The sequence below is a fragment of the Carettochelys insculpta genome, chromosome 33 (genome assembly GCF_033958435.1).
Source record: "Carettochelys insculpta isolate YL-2023 chromosome 33, ASM3395843v1, whole genome shotgun sequence".
Classification (NCBI taxonomy): domain Eukaryota; kingdom Metazoa; phylum Chordata; order Testudines; family Carettochelyidae; genus Carettochelys; species Carettochelys insculpta.
Genome location: NC_134169.1, coordinates 1,788,645 through 1,812,755, shown reverse-complemented (window position 1 = coordinate 1,812,755; position 24,111 = coordinate 1,788,645). Strand labels below are relative to the sequence as shown.

Genomic DNA, 24,111 nt, shown 5'->3' with positions numbered 1-24,111 from the left:
TCCACTTCAAATGCCCCACTTCCAAGTCTCCCCAGTCCCTGCACTCCCTGACACATCACTTTCGACTTGTCTACACTCACCCCTTCATAAAACAAAACAGGAAGAAGGGACATTTGAATAATAGGTGGTCCTTTCGACAGGCCCCCCCAAACAAATGGTACAAGATTCGAAAGTGGCACTTTTCAATCGCCCTGTGCTCCATTATGCTTACGAGGCACTGCACGTTGATGGCAGCACCTCATTATCATCTTCCGACCTCACTCATCACCATGCCCCTTCCGAAAGGAACAGGCTAGTGTGGACATGGCCCTTGCTGCATTCCCTCTCTGAACTGGAGGTAACGCAACCTTCGTGCTGGACCGGCGTTCCGCATCCCCTGCCAGCTGCCCACCCGCCGCTCACACCTGCTGGCTGCATCTCACACCAGACGTCCCTCTCCTGTCTTGTGGGTTTTGCAATAGACAGAACCCTGTGTTTGAAGCACTCCAGGGCTTCAGCTACCAGCTCATAGGGGATTTCGATTCACACTGGTATTCAGCTCTGCATCGAGGTGCAGCATCTCGGTATTCACCAGGATGAATTCTAGCAGAATAGTTATTGACCCATTTTTAGGTCCACCTTCTAACAGCGGGGGGAAGAAATAGTCAAACCAGTTTTACCGCTGTATAGCCCAAAGGCTTCCAGCAAGCTGAATCAACCACTAGTCCTACCCTTTTTCACTTCATAATGTTTCCATGAAGGGATCCCTCTGTAATCCATATCTGACACAGCAGTCATGAGTGCCCTGTAGCCCACAACAACTTCAAGCACTGGTGAGATTCCTCAGTTCTTACATTGGGTAAAGTCATAAAATGTGACTTTCCAACAACAAGCTATTTACAAGAGATGAAAACGCTTTGCTTCACTTGCTCCCATCAGGCTTTGTTTTCAAGGCATTACATGGGCTCACCTTTACATTTGAGGACACATTCCCCAAATCCTTCAGCAGTACAAAGCTCCTGTTGGCACATTCTTTACAGGAAGAAGAAAATTTCTGAGAAGCAGGAGATTAGCTGGTGTCTCCCTGCAGAGAGTTCATGAGCAGGGCGGGGGACCGTGCATGCACTTCACCTCGCTGTGCCTCTTCACACTGACAGCCATGTGACAAAAAATCAAAAAGGGGCTACTTGCTAGTGAAGAGGAGACAGTAAGGTGTGTTCTGGGGCACTCAGAAATCCCAATGTCAGACTGTCAGGGTTTAAATGAGTAACAACCCTCCAGACCACCCTCTGGCAAGCAGGTAATGAAGCCAAGGTCTCTGATGAGGCAACTCCCTGCAGCCCTATTGACAGTCCCAGAGCAGCTGACTGGCTGGCTGGCCCTACTTTAGCCAGCACAGGAATGAAAAGCTGTGTAAACAACCAGGGAGAACTTACAAATGTTACAGCTTCTTTCCAAGGCCATTGATGACCTCTGTCCCTACACAACTTGCAGGGGAAAGAAGAACCAGGCAGCAGTTCTCTGTCTGTGCTGGAGTTCACAGAAGCAATGAATGCTGGTTTCCCTCCCCTGGGGCTCAGCGGGTACAGTTACAGACCCCTCTATCTAGCACCCGATTCTCACTCTGATAATCTCTTGGTTGATCTGGAGCTGCTGAACTTGTTGAGGGTATTTCATGTCCTCCAGAAGTTACTTTCTTTCCCATTCCCAGAGTCTGGGCTGGGCTGAATGGGTGGTGAACCAGCCAGAGGGGAATTTTAACCCAAACTTGGCTCTTCTGAGCATCTCGAGCACAATGGTTCTCAACTTGTTCACTACTGTAGGCTGCATATGAAACCACAGTGCATAATGTGGGCTGTGTCCAATACTACCTGTGTGTTTGTGAGGATGTCACAAGTGGGTGCTGACTGAGCTGCAAACAGGTCACGGATTGTGAACCACTGCTGTGGTGCGGAGCTACTGGAGCTGATGTGGAGGCAGACAGAGGAGGCAAGTGTCCTTTTGCACACAAACAGGGCAGAGCAGGAACAAGGGAACTCAGCTTTTCAATCTTCTAAGCTGAGTGTGACGCTCCTCAGGGACACCCAGGATTGTGAGGGACCTGCTCCCACCAGCCTGTGGTACCGTACAAGCAAGGCACGAATAAACTTCCACACACTTTATTTCCAAAAGTGAGACCTCTTGACAAAGCTGCTGCACCATTTTGTAGCTCTCTGTAAGGCCCCTGTGAATCTTCTAACTTCTTCTTCATGTTTTCTGTGTTTCCAGACTGCCAGCAGCCTGGATTCACAGTTCTAGTAGTTACAAGCAGTCTTACACCTAAAGCACCACATTCCCTCCCCTCTTGAGAAGCCTCTTCATTTTAAAATAAAACTGATTCTAACTACAGCAACAAATATGGAATAAGCCACTATACTGTTGGCAGAAATCCTACATCGAAAGCACTGGAAATACGACATAACATGGTCTCTAGTCTAGACAGGTGGTCGTTTGGATCTGGCAGACCTTCTCTCAAATCCAGTTCCTGATGCAATATCTTGTTGTGTTGGCAACTACGGTGAAGTCATCCAATGGGGTTGGGTGTTGGCATCATCTCCTTTTGGTGCACAAGCAGGTTTCCAAAGGACCCCGCAGACTTTGAAATCCCCCTATTCCTATCAGCAGAGCAGCTGGCCATTAGCATGGTTATTTTGAGGTTTTGGCCAAATGTGGCCACAGCCCATTTGTCCTTATTGATCCCCATGACATTTCTTTTGACCCCACCCTGCAATTTATCCAAGTCACTCAGGACCTTATGCCTACCCTCCAGCAGATCTACCTCTTCCCCTAGTTTAGGGTCATCTGCAAGTTTGCTAAGGGTGTAGTCCTGCCCCTCATCCAGCTTTTCAATAAAGATGTTGAACCGTGCAAGACAGAGAACTGATCATGAGGACATTATATTTGAAACCCATCTCCAAACAGAGATGTCAGTTCCAACACTTGGGGTCTGGCCATCAATGCAGCTTTCTATCCATCTTCCAGTTCATGAAGAGATGGCAGTGGTGGGATTTGAACCCACGCCTCCAATGAGACTGGAGTCTAAATCCAGCACCTTAGACCACTCGGCCACAATGCCTACAAAAGGCACCTCCAGCGAGCATCAACCTCTCTTGATATTTCCTGAGTTTCAGAACAGTTTACACCAAGAGTACATAGGAAGTTTTAAAAAGCCTCATATGTCATACCTAGTGAAAATGTCAGCATGTTTTCAATAAAAGGGGGCTGTGACACAGTATTCCAAAAAGATGGCTTTTAGCACATCCTAACCTTCCCCTGCCGTCTCTCTCGGCTGCTTTTTATCCCAGATCACACTGACACACAGAGGAAGGTGATGGGGATTACTGGTCATGATACTCTTAAAGCTGGAGTCACAGTTCCTGGGTGCAGCTGCCATCCTCTGCTCTGGCAGCTGAGCCTTTGAAGGGCTCCCCACGTGGACCAGGGTAAGCAGTGACTTGTGGATGGACGTGATGGGAGGGGAACCCAACCCAGATAGAACTTCTGTAGCTTTGTGGTTGTTACATTTGCTTTACACGTGCAATGTACTTGTTTAAAGCCCCATGAAAACAGCAGTGCTTTGGTTGCTTTGCTCCCCTTTGGGGCTGAGAAGAGCTGGTCTCATTCTGTCTCCGGGGTAAACCCAACTGCTGTGTGAAAAAGGGTAGAGGTATCAGCAGAGCATATACGTCGCTCTCAGACTGGGGAAGCTACACAAGTTCGGCCGGTCTTTTTCAGGAGGCTTGTGTCTTGGCCTCCTCTGCCCTTGAGGATTGACCTACTGAGGCCGGCTCTCCTGCTGGCCTCCTTTGCGTGACTTGCTAAAGGAAGAAGTGAGGCTGGAACGGGGCAGAAGAAGGAAGTAAAGCTGAGGCAGGCAGGAGAGCAGCTTAGCACCTCAGTGCAGTTAATGGAGCACCACTCTCTCTCCTGCCAAAGCCTGTGCAGGTGAGGCTGGCTGCAGGGAGGCAGAATCCTGTGCCTGTCCAATGGTGCTCCAGGAATGGCTCCTGGTAACCCAGGAAGAGAAGTGGGATTCTGGGTGGAAGGAAAACAAGCAAAGCTCTGTCTGAGTGAGTAAGGAGCAGGTCCTGGGTGGATTGGGCAGTGGTGGTCTTGAGGGGCTCTCTGTCAGCCTTGGGGCAGCAGGGACCACTGTCCCTTTGTGACTGAGCCAGGCTGGTGGTTCATGGCTTTGGATGTGTCCGGTTGTGAGCAACTGGGACCACAAACCCTCCACCTGCCTGTGTGATGGGCAGATGTGCTTAATATGACATTTGAGGGAAATGGTTTAGCTGTCAAATATCAGAACCTCTTTTCTGTGTGTGAACAGCCTTTGTAGCTGGGTGCAGGATGTGTCTGTCTGTCTGTCTGTCTGTGCTACAGAGCGTGTGGTAGGTTTCTGGGTCACACTCACAGATGATTGGGCAATACGCTGCCTCGCCTGCTTAATGGCCCATCCTGTAGCCCCTGCTGTCTTGTTGGCTCATTGGGAAAGCGAGGGGTACAGCTGAAGGCGCAGCAGCTCGGCTTTGCATGCAGTGTGGGAGTCTCAATTATCGGTAGCAGCCGAGAGCAATTTGAGGCCCTGTGGTCAACATCTAGCCTGTTAGCCCCCTTGTCTGTACGCTTCAGTCCAGGGTCATGCTGACACTGCACATCTGTGTTCTGAAGCATCTAAACGCTGGGCTTGAGATAGGCGCGTCTGTGCTTTCAAACGCTCTAAGACTGTGCTGTTCCTTTGTGCTGTGTGCTCAGAGGCACCTAGAAGGGGCAAGATGGAGTGGACCAGGGGGATTGTGTCTGGCTACAGGACCCCAGGGGCTCCAGGGTGGGACAGCCACACGGACACCTGCCTCAGGCCCTGTGGCTGGTGCTGCAGACTGATCTATTGCTCTCAGTGTCAGAGAGAGGGGAGTGTGACATTCAACCCCAGAAGCAAGTGTCTGCCCCTTTCCCAGCTGTGCACAGCCCAGCTCATCCCAGCTGCTGGGAGAGACCAGAGCCCCTGAGCCAGCCTTGGGGACAGGCCTTTCTCTCACAGGCAGCTGCCCATGTCAGTGGCTGCAGCTGAACCAGGGCTTCCCCCACCTCATCCCCATGTCTGGCCGGGGCACTGCACCCCAGCTGTTTTTGGGGCCCTGCTCACCCCAGGAAGCCGCACTGCAGGGGACAGGAGTGAGAGTAGTACTGTTGGGCCAAATCTGCCCATCCTCTTTCCCTGGCCAACCAGTGACGTGCAGAAAGGTTCCTGGCAGGGTTGACTTTGGGAAGGATGAAAAACTTGGAGCACATGAAGATGAGGGGGTGAAGGTGGTTGATTGCTAATCCATTGTGCTCTGCCTGCATGGGTTCAAATCCCATCCTCATTGCATCTTTCTTTGTTGATTTCCAGCCCCATTGTTTGCAACTTCCAGCACACCTGAGTTTGCTGCCTCCCAGCTCCTGTGTTGGGCAGACTCCAAGCACAGGACACCTCTGTGAGGCTGAGCTGAGCTCTGGCTGCCAGAGGTGGGGGTAGAATGATTTCGTTTGCCCTCAAAGTGTGAAGACTGACTCCACTGTCAGCTACACTCACCTCTGCCCCCTGCAGTGCTGCTGCCTGGGGCTAAGCAGGGCCCCAAACACAGCCAGGGGTGTATTTCCCTTGCAAGGAAGTGGCAGCCCTGGCTCAGCTGCAGTCAGGCACAGGTGCAGCTACCTCTGAGTGGATTGCTGGTTCCCCAAGGCTTGATGCAGTGCTCTGGTCTCTCCCAGCTCCTTGGCTGGGCAGTGCACATCTGGGAAAAGAGCAGATACTTGCCCAGGGGGAAGGAATGTTTCTCTGCCCGTGACAGAAATAGAGCCAGCCACAGGGCCTGGGGCAGGTCTCCATTCCACTGTGCCACCCTGGGCAAGTCCTGAGTTCTTCTGTGCTTCTCAGCAGCTGGGGAAAAGCCTCTTTGGGACATATCTCCTGCTCCACAGCTGAATGGAGCACACAGGAGCTGCTGGGTTCAGCTCCCAGGGGTGCCAGGCTGCGACCTTCTGCAGCACCTGTTGTTGGCCCTGACAGGATATGGGGCTGGAGGGATCTTTGTTCTGACCCACAATGCATGTTCTGAAGGTTCACAGGCTGGTGACAGGCCAGTGCTTCAGGCCCCCTGGACACTCCTGTCCTTCTGGGAAAGGAGCAGCTCTGGGCTTTCAGGTCAAACTGCACATGGCGGCTGCCACACCGTGGGGTGGCTCTTGCAGTGCTGCTGAGGGCGGCTTTGTGTGCTGTGTCTGAGACTGGAAACCCCAAGCCCCTTTGGGGTAACGACTGCAGCAGGAGAGCTCAGTGTCCCGGCCCCAAAGCAGCCAGACCCACTGAAATGCCGGAGAGTCCAGGGAAACACTTCCCTGCCCCGGGCTGTTTTCACCGGCTAAACTCCCATCCAGCGTTGACCTGAGTGAGACACTGACATGGCCACTTCCCAGCCCCAGCCCTGGGCACTCACCCACTAGCACTAGTAAATGTTCTACCCCTGGAGCGCATGACCCTCAGAATAAGCAAATGTCCTGACCCGCACAGCTCATTCCAGAGACCACAAACTCTCTGCAGCTGCCCATGGCTCCTTTCCACTGAGGCTGGCGAGATGAACTGGTTATTGGGAGTCTCCTAATGCTCCCATGAGGGGTTCAAGTCCTGCAGTACCTTTTAGCTCACCTTTGCTTGTTGTCCTGGCTGCAATGGACAAATAGGCTCTACGATGCCCAGGGGGCTGTGCAGGGGTCAGCCTGGAGGGTGGGGGGTTGCTGGGTGTCACTGTTGGCATCACCAAAAGAATTCCAAATGCCTCTGTCCAGGGGTGCTGGTGACTGGCAGTTACCAGCTGTTACTGTTCTTGGCATCCTCTGTGTTTCTGTGCCTGTCACCTGCCTGGTCACACAGATTTGCTGAGCTACTTGGGCAGGTGAGATACATGCAACAGGGCTGGTTGTGTCAACCGCACAAGTCTGCCACTTGCGAGCATTTTGGTGGATGCTCCATTTTCTGGGAGCAGCCGCAGTGGAGATGTCGTTGTCTCTGGCAATAAGAGTTCAAACTGGGGCTCCTGGGGTAGATTTTTGTGCTTCCTTTCATGCTTACTAAACTGTGCTGTGCATGGGCTGTGCCCCAAGGGGTCTGTTCCCTCTGGGTGCCCAGAGGTAAACTCACAAATGAGCCTTTTGGGGGAAGGAGTCACTCACGGGACCTCTCGCCCCTTCAGTCTCAGGGCGAATTACTGACCCATGGCTGTGGGGCTGGCATCAGCCTGGCTCACTCGTATCTTGCTTCGGTAGCTCTGAGCCAATGTGTGAGACTCGGCAGTTATGTTTCTTTGTTTCTCTGCTGCATTGGTCCTTTCTGCAGCTCCCTCTGTGGGAGGACTCTGCCTGGCCCTCTGCCCAGCTCTGCCCCCTGCCTGGTGACTATTTACTGCTCAGAGCCACACGCTTGTTCCTGGGCCTGGGTCAGTCTCTGTTGCTGCTGGCTGAGTGTGACACGGCCTAGGTGTGTCAGCCTGCACCAAGGGCATTTCTGTGTCAGACTCCTGAGCCCCCCGGCTGTGAGTCCGGTTCTCCTGCCCAGTGCAGCCCATGGCAAGCAGAGCCCTGCGCATGTGCATCCTACTGCACCTTTGTGTGATCGATGGGAACAGAAACCTGAGCCTCAGAGGCTGGGAACTGAGGCAGCTGAGGGACGGGTTCGCTCAGTTTTTGTACGTTTGTAGAGGAAAGTGTGAAGTGTTTAAATCCATGTCAAGCATCCAGTGCAACCCCAAAACATACAGGAGCCAGAGATGAAAACGGATTTCCATTAAAAAAACCATCCAAACAGGGGCATCTGGTATAGCTTCATCTGCAGTCAAGTGTTCCACCACTGAGCCAGGCTCTCTATCACTGGAAAATGGTCAGAGGTTTGTCCCCAGCCCATCTCAGCGTGGGGATTTCTCCGGCGGGATACAGGCACAACAGAAAGTTCCTTACCGGATGGGAAGTCTGATCTAAAGCCCAAGTGAATTGCAGGTAGACAAAACCTGACGGCCCTGCCCAGCACAGTGCTGGAGGCTGGAATGATGACAGCAGGATGGGGAACAAGGGGAACACACCGAGTGACAGGGATTTGTGCAAGTAGCAAACCCAGGCAGCAGTCAGGCCCTGCTGGGTGTGCCCTGTACCTTGCTGCAGTGATAGGAGATGATTTGGACCATTTCCCAGCCACAGACATTCTGGATGGAGCCAGCCTCGCTGGACATGTTGACGATGGCCGCCTTGCTGCAGCTCAGCCCTCTCTGGGGGCGTCCCTGGGCAGCCTGCTTCAGCAAGGGCAGGAAGGCCTGGGCAGAGGGGAGAGCAGAGCAGCCGTGGGGTCAGAAAAGGAACCAGAGTTCTGCTCGTGAGGCCGGGCACCAGAATGGGGGGGTCTCTGCTCTTCCCACTGATGCCCAGCCCCCGGCCAGCCCAGAAGCAGGAGCCTCACCCAGGAAGGTGTGCGGAGCCATGGATCCTACTCATACCCTGTAGAGGCCAACAATGATCCCCAGCTCATGTCCCTGCATTCACAGTCTTCATCCAGGGCAGATTGGGGGGGTCTGTGGCTCCCCACTGATGCCCACTTGGGTCTTGCCATGGCCCACCTGCAGCTGTTCAGCAAGGAGGATTTGCCCACGCAAGGGTACCCCCAACTGCGGCAGTGGACGGTCAGGTATGTACCCCACACGGCACACACCTCTGTGACATGGGGCGGGGGCACCAGACATGACTGGGAGCCCCACACCCCCAGCGGACCCCGACCTGCAACTGCACAGTAACAGCCCCAGGCCCTGCTCAAAGGTTTCACACAGGGAAAGCGGGGAAGTCAGCCCCACCCCCAGGGCACAGTGATTTGCACTGGGCTGGTAATAGAGCAAAGGGGTTGTGTGGAGGGTCACAAGTGGGACTGAAGGGCAGAAGGAGACAGAAAGGCAAAATGTTCTGCTAGTTACACCGCAGCAAATGCTCACCCTGAAAAGCTCCAGCCGGGGCAGCACAGCCCATCCCCCACTCCGTGAGAGACAGGAGATAACTCTGCCCCGGAGCTGGGCCCTCCTCGCCCCACCCCTGGGGTGTGAAGAGGGAGAAAGGAGGGTGTGGGGAGCACAGAGTGAAAGTCAGGCTGAGGGAGCAAAGGGGGGCAGGACTCCAGGCTCTGCTGGTGGGACCCTGGCACTGGGGCAGGTGGGGTGAGAGGAGGGTAGATTGGTGGAGTCTGATCCGCACACGGCAGAGGGGACAGGAAGTGAAAGGGGGTTTTTCCTTCCTCTCATCCGCAATGTCCTCTCGGCGGCAACTCCAGCTTCCGTCGGGCACAATGTCTGTGCTGGGCAATGGGAAGGGGTTGTTGTGGGCATCCACCAGAGTGGGTCGGCCCCCACAAAAGCTCATCACTTGATAAATTCGTTTGGTTGTCTTTAAAGTGCTACAGGACGGCTTTTTGGCTGAAGACACAGACGAGCACAGATACCTCCCTGTCAGGACCCACAGCTCAAGCAAGGGGGGCACCAAGGCTTAACTGGTAAAAGCACCTGCTTTGTAAACAGGAGATCCTGGGTTCAACTCCCAGTGGTGCTTTGTTGTGCATCATGAGCAGCATTTTCCTGCAGGTGTCTGGGGAACCAAAAACCCCTCCCTTGGCAATCCCAGTCATGGCTGGGGGAGGCAAAGGCTGATGAGAGAGGAACATTGGGAAGAATCCAGGCACAGACAAGAGCTCAGGCAAACGTAGCGGAAACTGGTGTGGGGAAGGTGGCTCCTCTGGCTACAAGAACAGAGACTGATCCTCCCAGCCCTGTGGCTCTCTGGCACTGCCTGTGCACAGCTGCTGACAGCGCAATCTCAGCTGGGCAGGAGAGGGAGAGTTACTCTCCTCTCACATCCCTTTGTTTGTCACTGACAAAACCCAAACGAGTTAGGAGAAAAGTCCTAGAGGCTCTGTGGCTCCCCTGCCCATGGACCTCCCAGGTAAGGGGAGATTAGGAAAGCAGCACCCAGTGGTGCCTGGCCAAATCTTTCTGGCTGCCTCTCACCTGCTTTGCAGCACCTCTGGGCTGTGCTGGAGAGTTCAGAGAGCTGCAGGAGGCGGCTGCCGTCCTTCTGCAGGAAGAAGTAACAGACACTGACAGGTGGACAGCTGAGGTGGCTGCAGAGTGGGTGTGGGCAGCATGGGAGGAACCCCAAAGCCCTTTGTCTGTTACAAAGGCAGGGAGGTGATGCCCTTGATTCTTGTTATTCACCAACAGGTCTATGGAGCCAAGGGCTCAGCATTAAGGCCTGGGCCACTGAGCACTGGGGAATCCCATTCACAGTGTGTATTGTCTCCTGGCCCTCTCCTGCCCCAGACCTGCCTCTGCAGAGACACCCCACACTAGTGAGCAACAGTGTTGGCCTGTGCTTGGAGTCTGCCCAGCACAGGCGCTGGGAGGCAGCAGGCTCAGCTGTGCTAGAAGTAGCATCACACAATAGGACTGGAACTCAACAAAGCTCAGCAGGGTGGTGCCTATAAAGGTTCAGTGAGGATGGGATTCAAGCCCTGCAGAGCACAATGGATTAGCCGTCCATCCCCTTCACCACTCGGCCGCCTCACCCAACGTGCCTGGAACTTTTTCATATGTCCCAACTTCAACCCTGCCAGGAACCTTTCTGCCACTCACTGGCTGGCCAGGGATACAGGAAGGGCAGGTTTGGCCCAACAGACCTTTGATCACTCATGTCCCCTGCAGAGCTGCTTCCTGGGGTGAGCAGGGGACTGTGGTGCCCTGCCCTGGGAGCAGCACAGCTCAGCCCATGTGTCCCTGCTGGGTGGGTCCAGAGCAGGGCCATGGGCAGGGTCTGCAGCCTTTGTGTCTCCTCCTGTCACGCTCTGCTCCTTTCCAGCTGCTCTGTTAGCACAGCAGCTCCAGCTGGATTGGCCCCTTCTCTGCCAGGTCAGTCGGTGAGGGGCCGATGGGAGGCAGGTTCAGGAACAGGCTTTGGCTGGGTCTGGCTGGGACTGAACATGTGGGATAGGGCAGGGGCACTTGCCTGGCACAGCTTCTTTTGGCTGAGGGGCAAAGATAGCTCTGTGATTCCCAGCCAGTGACATCAGTGAGGGCAAAGCCTTCAAGTCCATGCTCCTGACCTTGCCTCCCATCACACACACACATTGCCCCCACCACCACCCACTCACCGCCCCCACAGGTAACACATGGGGGGGTGAAAAAATGAAACAGATTTTGATAGTGTGGGGGGGGGGCGTGTGGGTGCATGTGTGAGACTCAGGCTGTAGGTAAAGTATCTTCTGTAAAAGGCCTTGTGATTGGAGAAAAACATCTCCAATACGCCTACCTTCATACCTCCAGCTTCCATCCCAGACACACCACACGATCCATTGTCTACAGCCCAGCATTAAGATATAACCGCATTTGCTCCAACCCCTCCGACAGAGACAAACACCTGCAGAATCTTCTGACTCAGGAAGCTGCCAACATTCCTCCTGCCTCCCAAGGACAGTTGCTATCACAGCAATAGCTGAGAAAAACACCTCCAATATTGAGGTGATGACCTGAAAACCTCATGAACAGCTGCTGAAGTAGCTCAGTTGGGAGAGCGTTAGACTGAAGATCTAAAGGTCCTTGGTTCAATCCCAAGCTTTAGCAGAACTTTTCTGAACTTTGGCCAGAGAGCAATTAGTGACTGCTTGGTGCCTTACTCCTGGCAAATGCTCCTGGAAAGGATGTTGTCAGCCCTTCTGGGACACCAAGGTGCTAGCGTGCTCTTCCTTTCTTCTCTTGCTCTTCCGCAGCAAGGGGAGGAAAAAAGCCCCATTGTGCCCAGTATGATCCAGCCAACTTCACAGATCTTGCTGAGTGTTCCCAAAAGTCCACTGCTCAACCCGCCGAGCGAGTGAAAGGCAGCTCTGAGGCCCTCTCACCACCACTTTCTCCAGGTTGGGCCATCCAGGTGTCACAGCAAATGCCACACTGGTGGATGGCATTGCAGGGGAGGGTCAGAGGAACACAGACGAGATTCTGTGGTGCACTGGTAATCACAGAACTCTCCAAGCTGAAATCAGCAAAAAACACAGTATGTCATTTGTGTCCTGGCCTGTTTTCCTGCTTCTGTGGCTGGCCTGGAGCCGGGCATTCCCTGCCCCTGTGAGTGCCAGCAATCAGACAGCCTGCAGTACCTTTCAATGAGACATGGGAACACTTTTGTAATTAGTGAAACAAAAAACATCCAGCAACAGTAGTTGTTCCCTTTGCTGCGTTTAGGTGCCTGTATGCTGTTGATTTCTTCTCTTTGAAGCAAGAAGAAGCAGCCAGCTCAGAAGGTGCTGAGCTCGCCCATCTTCCCTGAGATGTGAGATTGCCTCTCCACACTTGATACACCCTTTGAGGTGGTGGGCCGAGAAGCCTTTAAGGACTCGCTTTTCTTAGTTTCCAGCTTTAAGCTGCTGGATGAGGAAAGAGTGGCCAGGCAAGTGGGTGGCTGAAAAAGGGAAAGAGGTCTGACAAACAGGAAATGGTGGAGTGACAACAAAGTCCACAACCCCTTGCATATTTTTCCAGCCAACAAAATGCAGCACGAGATTTGTGCTTGGTCCACAGGGAGGGCTTTGAAGCAGTTAGGGAACGTAGGCCATTTTCTGTGAGGTTCCCCTAAAGTTAAAATACTGTTGATGGAGCTCCAGAGGGCCTCACTCATCCACTAGGAGGAAAAAGCTCCAACTCAGGTGTACCTGTGGAGAAGAAAGGCCTTGGAGAGACAGAGATTTATAGCAAAACCCACAGATTTGAAATCAGATTGCAGAATGCAGAGCTCTGAACACTGCCATTACGCCATGGGACCTGCAGATAAACAATTTCTGGGCACCTGTGATTCTTTGGAGGTTGGCACCCTGCTTACCTTGGCTATTGATACTGGCATACATGCATTCCTTCTGAGAAAGGTAGAGTTGCTGTGATGGGGTTCAGGGGTCCCCATGCACTGCACCCTGGCCGTGGGCAGGAGCGACTCTCACTCAGCAGGTAGAGTAGGAAGTTTATTAGGTGACAGAGGTCCAGTTTCTCACAGAAGAGTCAGTGCAGCAATCAGAGAAAGTCATTCCATCTCATCCTAGGGAAAGAAGCCTGAGGGGTTCCTCTCTGTGGTGTAGCTTCCCCCTTGCCCGGCTGGCTGGCTTCAAGCTCCCTCTCCCCTCCAGCTTCTAACTGCCCCCTCCGATTCAAAGCCAGATCAGCTCTTCCCTCCTCTTTGTTCAGGGCAGAGGTGTTACCTGCCAGCCTAGGTTATAGCCCCAGGGTCATCCTTAGTTGCTGGGAGTTGCTCTGCTTCTCTCACACACATCCAGCCTGAGTCTCACACATGCACTCCTCCCACTCCATCACACTTGCCTCTACAGCATAACCAAACTTTCTCCGTTTTCCACTAGTATAGAGTACAGCTTCGTGGTGGAGCATTTGACTGCAGCTGAAAAAGTCCCAGGTGCTCCTTCACAGATGGTTGTCTTAAGGGAAATAGATCTTCATCTCCAGTCCATTTGGGGTTTTCCCTGGATTTTTGAAATAGATTTAAACACTTATCATTTTCCTCTGCCAATGTACCAGCACTGAGCAAACCTATCCTTCAGCGGAGATCAGTTCCCTGCCTGCAAAGCTCAGGGTTCTCTTCCATTGAACACACGAGGGTACTGTACATCACAGATATGCAGGGCCCTGCTCACAGTGGCCTGTGCTGGGCAGGAGAACCAGGCCCCAAGCCAGGGGGCTCAGGAATCTAACACACAAAGGCCACTTGGTTCAGACTGAGCTCACAGCACTTTGGCTTCATCACACTCGTCCAGCAGTGTCAGGGCCCACCCCAGGCACAGGACGAAGCCTGTGTCTGTGACCAAGAAACATTCAACTGGCAGGGGCAGAGCTTCTGGAAGCCCCAGAAAAGAACCCAGCCCAGGACCAGGCAAAGCCCTCCCACAGTGGGGGCTACAGAAAGGACCAACACATCTCAGAAAAGTCACTGACAGTTCCCAGCTGCAGAGCCCCATGCATTGGCCCAAGCAGCAGTAGCAGTAGGCATCCTTCAGTCTGCACAGACTATGGATCGCTCCCTTTAAAGTTTCAATGTAAGACTTCATTTACAGCATCTATTGTGACTATAAAGACCCACACGAGAGTGACAGTCCTTGCTGCATCTCTTGCAGATGTAGTGGGTGTCTGGCAAGTCGTTATTGTGCTTTCTGTGTGCTCGCTTCTCCTTCGCTAGCTGTCTGATCTTCAACTCGCCCTTCTGAAGGCCCTTGTGTAACCCCTGCCTCCATCTGCCGCGGTCATCTGCTAGTTCTTCCCAGTTGTCCAGCTCGATGTCTACCTCTTTGAGGTCTCTCTTGCAGACATCTTTGTAGCACAACTGGGGGCGTCCGGGGGCTCTTTTGCCAGAGGCTAGCTCACCATACAGCATGTCTTTTGGAATCCTTCCATCGTTCATCCTGTGGACGTGGCCAAGCCAGCGGAGCCGACGCTGCCTGAGGGGGGTGTGCATGGTTGGGATTCCAGCTAGCTCGAGGACGGCAGTGTTGGTCACTCTGTCCTTCCATGATATTCCAAGGATGCGCCTGAGGCAGCGCAAGTGGAAGAAGTTCAGCCTCTTTTCCTGGCGGTCATACAGGGTCCAAGTCTCGCTGCCATAAAGGAGGGTGCTGAGGATGCAGGCTCTGTAGACTTGCATTTTGGTGTGAGTGTACAGCTTGTTGTTATTCCACACTCTCTTGCTGAATCTGGACAGAGTTGTGGCCGCTTTTCCGATCCTCCTGTTCAGCTCAGTGTCCAACGACAGGGTGTTAGTGATGGTGGACCCGAGGTAAACGTACTCGTGGACAACCTCTAACGTATACTTGTCAATGCTGATTGATGGGGATTCAGCAACATCTTGACCAAGTACATTTGTCTTCTTTAGGCTGATGGTAAGCCCAAAGTCCTTGCACGCTTTGGAAAACCGATCCAGCAGTTTTTGAAGCTGGTCTTCTGTGTGAGACACTACAACAGCATCGTCTGCGAACAGCATGTCTCTGATGAGGATTTCTCGCACCTTAGTCTTAGCTCTCAGCCTTGCAAGGTTAAACAGTTTCCCATCAGATCTTGTGTGCAGCAAGATGCCCTCTGTTGAAGATCCAAAGGCATGCTTCAGGAGGAGTGCGAAGAAGATCCCGAACAATGTCAGAGCAAGCACGCATCCTTGTTTGACGCCGCTCCTGATTCTGAAAGCATCCGATAATGCGCCGTCATATTGGATGGTTTCTCTCATGTCTTCATGGAACGACTGGATCATCTGGAGTAACCGTGGAGGACAGCCTATCTTGTGCAGCAGTTTGAACAGACCATCCCTGCTGACCAAGTCAAAAGCCTTCGTCAAATGCTCTGTGGCAAATACTGGACACCCATCTCCAGATATAGGGGAGCTGCTCTCCTGTGTCAGGGCTCCATGGTGATGGGGGGCTGTGCCCCATGGAGAGACACCAGAGGTGGAGGTGCAACAGCAGAGATGAGGGGCAGCAAAGGAGAGGGAGCCCCAGAATCTCCTGGTGGTGGTATGTGCTGAGAAAAGGGACTGTGAAAGCTCTCACCGGGGGCGGGGGTCAGGAAATGCAGCAGGGGTTCCTGGCAGTGGGGACTGCCATGCTGGGGAAAGGGGCAGCTGTCCCATGGAGGAGATTCCCTGCAGCAGAAGCTGCCTCACTCAGTTGTGGCGTAAGACAAGAGAAAACAGAGCTGAGGTCTCTGAAGTGTAGATCCCGGCTGTTTGAAGTCCCTGCTCTGCCATCTTCACCAGCCCTCCCAACGGGTAATGCACACCAAAGTGAGTCTGGCAGCATTTGAACTCACACCCTTTGAATGACTGGCCTTAACTCAAGGTAACCACACAGCACAAAACCGCACAAATGCAGCACTTTACAGACTAACAAGACAATCTCTTTGGTGATGAGCTTCAGATCAAGGTGATCACGACAGCTTAGAAGGCCAGAACGTTTTCCATTGCACCACACACCTCTGGCACACAGAGACTAGGGACACCCAGCGTATGAGCTCCCCTCTCTGACTCTCCTGGCTAAGAACCATCCATGTCCCTCTCCCTTTATGTACTGGGACAGACTTGTGCCCTTCACTCCACAGTGACACACCTCTGGGCCCCAGAATTCAAGGGGTGGGTGTGGCAGTGACATCACAAGGGCTTTTTGCATAGCAGTCACTGATTGGTTAAAGGAGGTGGGAAGTGGTGACCTCACAGACAGTGCAGAACAATGGCCAGGTGGGACAGGCTGCAGGACAGGGGCCATCTCAGAGCCCCCCAGGGCTTTGCTGCAGGGAGTCTTTTACTCGAGAGCTCTGCCCTGGAGGCTGGGGAGAGAACTCAGGGTGAGGAAGATGAGCGTGAGGAGAAGCCTCTTTGACGTGTTCTTCCCCACCACTAACTGCGCTGGATGGCAGACGTCCCTGTGGGGAAGGTAGAGTCTGATCCAGCTGGTGCTGGGCAAATTGAAGGGAGGAAAACAACAGCTTAAGGTTCTGCAATCCCCAATGGAACCGCACAGTAAATGAATCAGGATTCTTCTTCCAGCTCCCTTGGCTCAGAGCTGGAAAGCGCAAGAGTCTGGGAGCCACTAATGCCTTTTTCTCTGGCGCAGGACTACCAGGCCATCTGCCACAGAAAAGTCTCTTGAAATGTGCAGTGCAGCTGTACATGAAAAAGAGACCTGTTCTACCGACTGCACTGGCTCCATGTTGAGGTCAATTGTTTCATCTTTAATTTGTTGTGTCGATATCGTGGGAGGTGTAGGAAGTGTTTGGGACAGCTGCAGAACCAGTGAGTGGCAAGATCAAGATTTCCAAATGCAGCGTCTACACACAGGAAGCCTATTTCAGATGTAGCAATTGCACGTACTATGGCTGATTTCAAAATAGGCTCCAGTCCCTGTCTTAGCAGCCCCTGTTCCCAAGAGCTGCTCTTTCTCGTACAAGGAGGTTTACGCCTTTCAAAATAAGCCAACCCCGATTCATTTCTGAATTATTCCAAAGCAGCGGTTGACTTTTGCAGATGCTGGGATAGTTATTTTGAAATAGCTTTGCTGTGTAGAACCCCCTTATGAACCCAGGGCTGTGACAGGCACAGCAGCAGCTGCTCAGAAGACACCCAGCACTGCAAGTCAGGTTGTCACTCACCAGCACCCCAGGGACAGGGGATTTGGAATGGTAACTGAGTGAGGGGAGTAAAGGTCAGAGCCTCCCCCACACCCATCAAAGCATCTGCATCCTGCCACCTCCTCTCAGCAGGACTCTGGCCTGCTCCCTACAAGCCACTCAACGCCTTTCCTTGATCTTTGGCTCTTGCTCTCTCTAGCAGTCAAGCAAAGGGGAACAGACCAGCACCCTGAAGCTGTCTCGGAGGTAGCAAAGGGCTCAGTGTTAACCAAACAAGCCAGCCAACCCACAGAGGACCAGGGTTCTCCGAGGTGCTTTCAGAAAGGAGCAACTGGCAGTTGCAAGGACAGTATTACCCCTGCAGTGAGATCGCTGTCCCTCCCCCACAGCTCAGCATCCCACCTGCGCATTCCCAAACCCCCTCCCCCCACCATCCTGAGCCCCAACCTGGCTCCCCTCCCCCCCCGCCCCAGTCTGTGTCTCCCATTCCCCACTGCCCTGAGGCCTGGCTAGGAATTCCCTCAGACCCTGCTGCCCCTCACCTCACCCGCTGTCCTAGGCCCCTGCTGGGTGTTTCCTCAGACCCTGCCTATCCCCTCTGCCCTGAGAACGACACTAACAAGGCCCATGTTCCCTAGCAGAGGGGTAACACCATCACCACCCACTGCAATGTGCTTCCAGTGGAGGGACCCCAGCCTGCTGCCTGCTCCTGAGCTCAGCTGCTCCCAGCTCACGGCCTTGGAGCAGCAGCTGCCCTGGCTGCTCTCCTACCACAGACACAGAGCCCACAGGAGCAGACCCCACAGCTGTCACCCCAACCCCAGAACCTCTGTGTATGCAGCACTCAGCCTGCCCACCAAATGACACACCTGCAACTCGTTCCTACCTGCTGCAGGGGTATCTCCCTATGAGGTAAATGGCTCACATGTGCATCACCACTTTCTCTCAGCCAAGGAGGTCCATGGCCACTGCTTCCTCTTTCAAATCCAGCCTCCACATCAAATGTGTGTCTGTTCCCAACAGGTGGGAGAGGAGATGCTCAAAGTGCTCCCTTGAGCCCTTGCACACAGCTGAGCACAGAGCTGCAGATCCCCCCTGTACACTGAGAGCTTTCTGGGGGGTAACCGAGTCAGGGGAGAAAGGAGGCACTGCTCTCACACTGCCTTGGAAGAAAAGTGTGGAGACTGAAGTAGTCATTGGAGAATGTGGGTATCGATCCCACTACCTCTTGCATGCGAAGCAAGCGCTCTACCACTTGAGCTAATTCCCCTGACTGTATGCCAGACTACTGCCCCAGCCCCCTCACTGTTGAGTCCACACGTCCCTGCAGCTCCCCAGCTCCTTTCCTAAGACGACACTTGTAAGACCCGCTCCTACCAGCTGGCTGGCTGAGCTGTTCAGACAGTGCTGCTAATAATGACAAAATGACAGTTTCCAGCTCTAGGTGAGCCCTTGGGGCATCTTGACTTAGTGGCCTGGCTGCTCTGGACAGGGAGGTTCCTGTGGCTTTGTAGTGTCTGGTGTCCTCTGCACATGTTCTGGGGGCTGTGTCCCCTCCCTGGACTCAGCTTGATTAAGCTCCCTGGGCAGGTGAGGTACATGTAACGGGTGACTCTGTGAACTGCAGGGGTCTGTAGCATGCGGTGCTTTGGCAGATGCTTCATTTCTGAGAGCAGCTGCAGTGGAGAGTGAGTGGTCTGTGGGAGGAGGGGTTTCCTCTGGGGCATATTTTTAAGCTTTTACTGAATAGCCAAGTCTGTGATTTATTTCTCGAGCCATTTTCAGAGTGTCCCATCTGGGTGTGTTTAACAGCTGGAGCTGTTAGAATGGGTGATCAAATAGAGGTTCAGAAATGGGGCGTTAATATTCTTTTTAGAATGACGTCATATGAAATAATCATCAGAAGCATTGCTCCTTGTCAGTTATCAGCTGCTTAAATCTGATTGTCTTCCCTACCTATGAGCTGTTCCAAATATGTATTTATAGCAAGGATGTTTATCTGTACCCATGAGGCAAATCTACACATGAGCCCAGCATTGGTGTTACCCATAAAAATTCTTTCCGCCCCAAAGGAAATTCCACCAGACTGACAATGGGCAATGTCCGAGGGAACACAGATGTGGCCTTGGTTCTCTGGTGGCTGACAAAGGAAGGGATGAGAGCTGCAGAGGTTGAGGCTCGTGGGCTGCTGCCCTCCCCCAGTGGCCAGACCACTGGATGGATGCAGTACAGAAGCTGTTATTCTGGATAGTTCTGCAGAAACCTTTTCCTCCCTGCCCTGGAATTGAATGGGGGGAGGAAGGTGGGGACTGTTTGATGTTACACCACTGAAGGGGACAATGCTACTCCTTTTGCCTGACACCTCTCAGATATTCATGTGATTTTTCTGACCAAGTTTGGGAAACTGATTTCTTCAGCCTGATGCACTCCCCTGTGGGACCAAGAGCCCCCAGAGTGCAGGTGGGCGCCTCCACTTTGGTCTTCATTCCAATTCCTCTCTTGTGGAACCTCTCTGCTAAGAAGTGAGCCCAAAAGGCCTTCTGAGCCACGCTCAGAGAGGAGGAGGAGAAGGTGGTTAGAGTCTTGTTTTAGCCAGCTGGCAGTTCACTCTGCAGCTCTTCAAGCCTGCACCAAATCTTTGCAATTGGGCTCTGTAATTTGATGGCTCTCACCATTTGACTGTCAACATTTTCTCCCTTTCTTATTCCTGAAGTAAGCTTTCGAATTTAGATTGTGCGGTATTGGCACAGTCTGCCCTTTTGGGTAAGAAGCTGAGAGGGAAGGCTGCTTCCAGTAACAAGGAAACTCACACAAAGGTAGTCAGTAGCAGACTCTTAACAGCACCGTCCCTGGGTAGGCTTGAATCACCATCTTTCCGGTTAATAGCTACAGGATTAGCACATGGCTGCAAAGCCACTCGCCAGTAGGACACTCGCCCTCTGCCAGCATCAGTGCAGGATACTCACCAGACTGCATGCTGGGTAAAGCCTTCACAGCTGAGTGGTGTGGAGTAGCAGAAGTGTGCTGTGCCCAGGACCCAATGGTCAAGGGATGAAAATGGTTCTCTGCTAGCTGTAGAGACTTTGAAGACACCAGCCTGGCCCATTTCTGCTGCAAGTCTGCGTCAAAAACTTTGCAACTATTTGATTGTTTTGGCAATTTTACCCTCCACCTTGTCCTTCTTATTATTAATAAAAGCAAAAGGATTGGCCCAGTGGGCTCTTTTGGGTAAGACCTCCTGGATACCTTGACCTGGGGCTGTGGCAGGTCCTTTGGAACTGGAAGAACCTGGGTGGACTTGGTGAGATTGGTTTACGTCTGTGTGAGGAGGATACGGGCTGTGGCACAAAGGAAGTTGGGGTGTGCAAGAAAACTGCTTGTGTGACTTCTTGCTGGCCAGGCTGGCAACAGATGTGGTCTTTGTGACTGATTTGGTGCCATGTGGGGAGAACACCCAGTGCTGGGCTGTAAGCAGCCCTGTGAAGCAAAGGGGTGTTGCACCCCCATCCCCAGAAGAAGGGGACGCCTGCTGGAGGCCTCAATGGGTAAGCCCAGAACACCTGTGCCCAGCCCCACAGAGACTGACACAGGAGACAGGACATGCTCATGGCAGGACCCAGGGCTCACTAAAAGGGTGGCCTCTACACCAAGCAGAGGAGCCTGGCTGAGGTCCTGGAATCAAGAGCCGAAGACCATACACCCAGGTGGCTGATTGGCCAGAAGGGCCCACCTGCTGCTTTGACATGACCCCAGAGGTGGAGATGACCCTCCTGCTTACCTGCTACTCAGAGGTCCTGGACTGACCTGAGCTCTCTGCCCCTCTATGAAATCACTCCAGGGAAGGTCCTGATCTGCTGGCTGCCAGCTACCTGTGCATCCCAGACCTACCCAGGGGTCCAGAACCATCCTGAGCCTACAGCTCTGCTGTCACTGCACTAGCCCACTGACGTAGGCATGCCCGACTTTCCAGACCTGATGGCGGCGACTTACCCAGATGACAAAGAACTGCCCAGCCTCCCAGATAACACGGAGTGGGACCTTGAGACAAGGGAGGTGGAGGTTGGAAGCAGCCGGGGGAACGCCCCATCAGAGCCCATGTCGATGTGTTTTGGGGGATCCCCACTGACCAGAGCTGGTGTGCATGTGCCCCCTCCCCATCTCCTTTGCCTCTCCTAACCCAGAGTGCCTTGGTGGTGTGCTTGGGGCTGTGACCTGCTTCAGGGAAAACCCACTGGCATACTGTTTGAACCGCTCCGCCCTGCCCCTGGCCCAAGGCTCTTATATTGTTTGGACTGCCCTGCCCTGTGAACAAGCTGCTCAGGATGATTAAACCTCGCCCAGCCCTGCCCCAGGCCCAGGGCTTCTCCACACACTGGGTGTGTAGAGGCTGAGTCTGACTAATGGACTGCCCTAGGGCTGGGGCTTCTATCTTGACTGCCCACCTGCAGCCCTGTTAAATGGGACTGGGGCCCATGGAGACTGCTGTCTGCCCAGAACCAGGCAGTGCCTTGGTTTGGAGAGGTCTTGTGGCCTGCTCCACCCCAGAGGGGGCGCACATGCCTGACCCAACCTCTACACCCAGTTTGAAGCAATTTGCCCTGGTTAGGCTCTCTCAGCTGTGCCCAGAGTATACTCCTATCTTACAGACACATAAAGAGAGAGGGAGATCCAGTGTATGGAGAGGTTCCTGGCCCCCCTATCCCAGTGACCCCTGCCTGCCTTGGGGACAGGGGCTTCTCGGCCCAGGTTAGGTAGTGTCGGCTGGGATATCTCGGCACAACTAATTCAACACACTGCATAGCTGCGTCTACACGTGCACGCTACTTCGAAGTAGCGGCACCAACTTCGAAATAGCGCCCGTCGCGTCTACACGCGTCGGGCGCTATTTCGAAGTTAACTTCGACGTTAGGCGGCGAGACGTCGAAGTCGCTAACCTCATGAGGCGATAGGAATAGCGCCCTACTTCGACGTTCAACGTCGAAGTAGGGACCGTGTAGACGATCCGCGTCCCGCAACGTCGAAATTGCTGGGTCCTCCATGGCGGCCATCAGCTGGGGGGGTTGAGAGATGCTCTCTCTCCAGCCCCTGCGAGCCTCTATGGTCACCGTGGGCAGCAGCCCTTAGCCCAGGGCTTCTGGCTGCTTCTGCGGCAGCTGGGGATCCATGCTGCAGGCACAGGGTCTGCAACCAGTTTTCAGCTCTGTGTATCTTGTGTTGTTTAGTGCAACTGTGTCTGGGAGGGGCCCTTTAAGGGAGCGGCTGGCTGTTGAGTCCGCCCTGTGACCCTGTCTGCAGCTGTGCCTGACATCCCTATTTCGATGTGTGCTACTTTGACGTGTAGACGTTCCCTCGCTGCGCCTATTTCGATGTTGGGCTGAGCAACGTCGAAGTTGAACATCGACGTTGCCGGCCCTGGAGGATGTGTAGACGTTATTCATCGAAATAGACTATTTCGATGTCGCAACATCGAAATAACCTATTTCGATGTTGGCTGCACGTGTAGACGTAGCCCATGAGTCCAGGAAAGGTGGTATCATTGCACGTGGGCTCTCCATGGGCCCTCTTCTCTGCAACAGTGAGGTCCTGGGTGTCCTCCTCACCCCAGCTGCCACCCTCAGCCACCCCCTCCCAGACAGCCACCCACCCAAAGCTCCTCCTTCACAGGCCAGCTCTGCGCCTTGGCTGTGCGGGGAGGAACCAATGGTCACATGGCAGCTCCACCCAGGCGCAGCCAGTGTCTCCCAGGACAGGACAGAGCAGGCCCGGCTCAGGCAGGGCTGCTGCGTTAGCTCAGTGGGTTTATTGAGGACACAGGCACAGCTGACAGCAGGGTCACTGGAACAGCCTGGCCCAGAGCTCCTGGTGCAGGGCTGGGAGCGTCTCACCAGGGAAGAACTTCCCCTTCCCAGTTCCCAAAGGCCCCATTGTCCTTCTCGCAGAGCGTGGAGAGCACGTGCAGCATCCCTCGGACACTCGCCTCCGCCCTCAGTAGAGCCTGCGGGGGGAAGCAGAGTTAGGGGGGAGCCTGCCCTGGGACTGACTCAGGACACCAGGGGCCCACAGGCAGGGTCCAGCTGGCATTCCCTTGAATTGTCCCACACCCGAGTGGCATGAATTTTCTTATGTGTGTCGAGGTGAGGGGGTGCAACACGCAGCTGACGTGTGACTCCTCCCCTTCACCCTGGTGCACTTAACACAATTCATGTGGTGGGAGTGGGCCAAGGGGTCTGAGTGGGGGAAGGGCTCTGGGCTGGGACAGAGGGTTGGGGTACAGAAGTGTGAGGGCTCTGGCTGCGAGTTTGGGCTTTAGGGAGGTGCCAGACATTAGGGATTCGGGCTGCCACAAGTGAGCTCTGGGTGTGGAAGGTTCTCAGGACTGTGGGTGGGTGTGAGGATGGGGGTCCAGGCTCTGAAGGTGGGGTGCTGGAGTGGGTTTAGGCTCTGGGTAGGGAGTGGGGTGTAGAAGGGGTCCAGGCTGGGAGTTGGGCTTTTGGGTACATGAGGATACTGGGTGGAGATCACAGATATCACCCCCATGGAAGTACCTGCGAGCTGGTGCACATGACGACCAGCTCCCCCTCTCCAGCTCCTCACAGCAGCAGCTCTGCTCACCTTCACTTTGGGATGCCAGCAGCTTGAGGAACCAAGCAAGCGGCAGCAGGAGGTTGGAAGCCCAGGGCACAGCACTGAATCCCTGAGGGCATCTGAGTGGGACACGATCCCTCCATGCAGGGCAGAGGTGGAGGGCAGGGTGGGTTCCAGCATAAACATTACCCCTACAATGAACATCCGCCACAACATGTGGCTACCACTGGCCTCTCCCAGCGAGATCGCTAACTGGTCAGAGCCGGAATTCCCCATGTGTGTCTGCACAGCACCA

The 24,111-nt window shown here is 53.8% G+C and overlaps 3 non-coding genes across 3 annotated transcripts; 1 reads left to right on the top strand and 2 right to left on the bottom strand.

Annotated features, from left to right (window-relative positions):
* Window positions 1-3,012: 3,012 nt before the first annotated feature.
* On the bottom strand, window positions 3,013-3,094 carry TRNAL-UAG (transfer RNA leucine (anticodon UAG)). The gene has a single exon. It is a non-coding gene; the product is annotated as a tRNA-Leu (tRNA).
* An 8,529-nt stretch (window positions 3,095-11,623) lies between these two features.
* On the top strand, window positions 11,624-11,696 carry TRNAF-GAA (transfer RNA phenylalanine (anticodon GAA)). The gene has a single exon. It is a non-coding gene; the product is annotated as a tRNA-Phe (tRNA).
* A 6,732-nt stretch (window positions 11,697-18,428) lies between these two features.
* TRNAA-CGC (transfer RNA alanine (anticodon CGC)) lies at window positions 18,429-18,501 on the bottom strand. The gene has a single exon. It is a non-coding gene; the product is annotated as a tRNA-Ala (tRNA).
* Window positions 18,502-24,111: the final 5,610 nt, after the last annotated feature.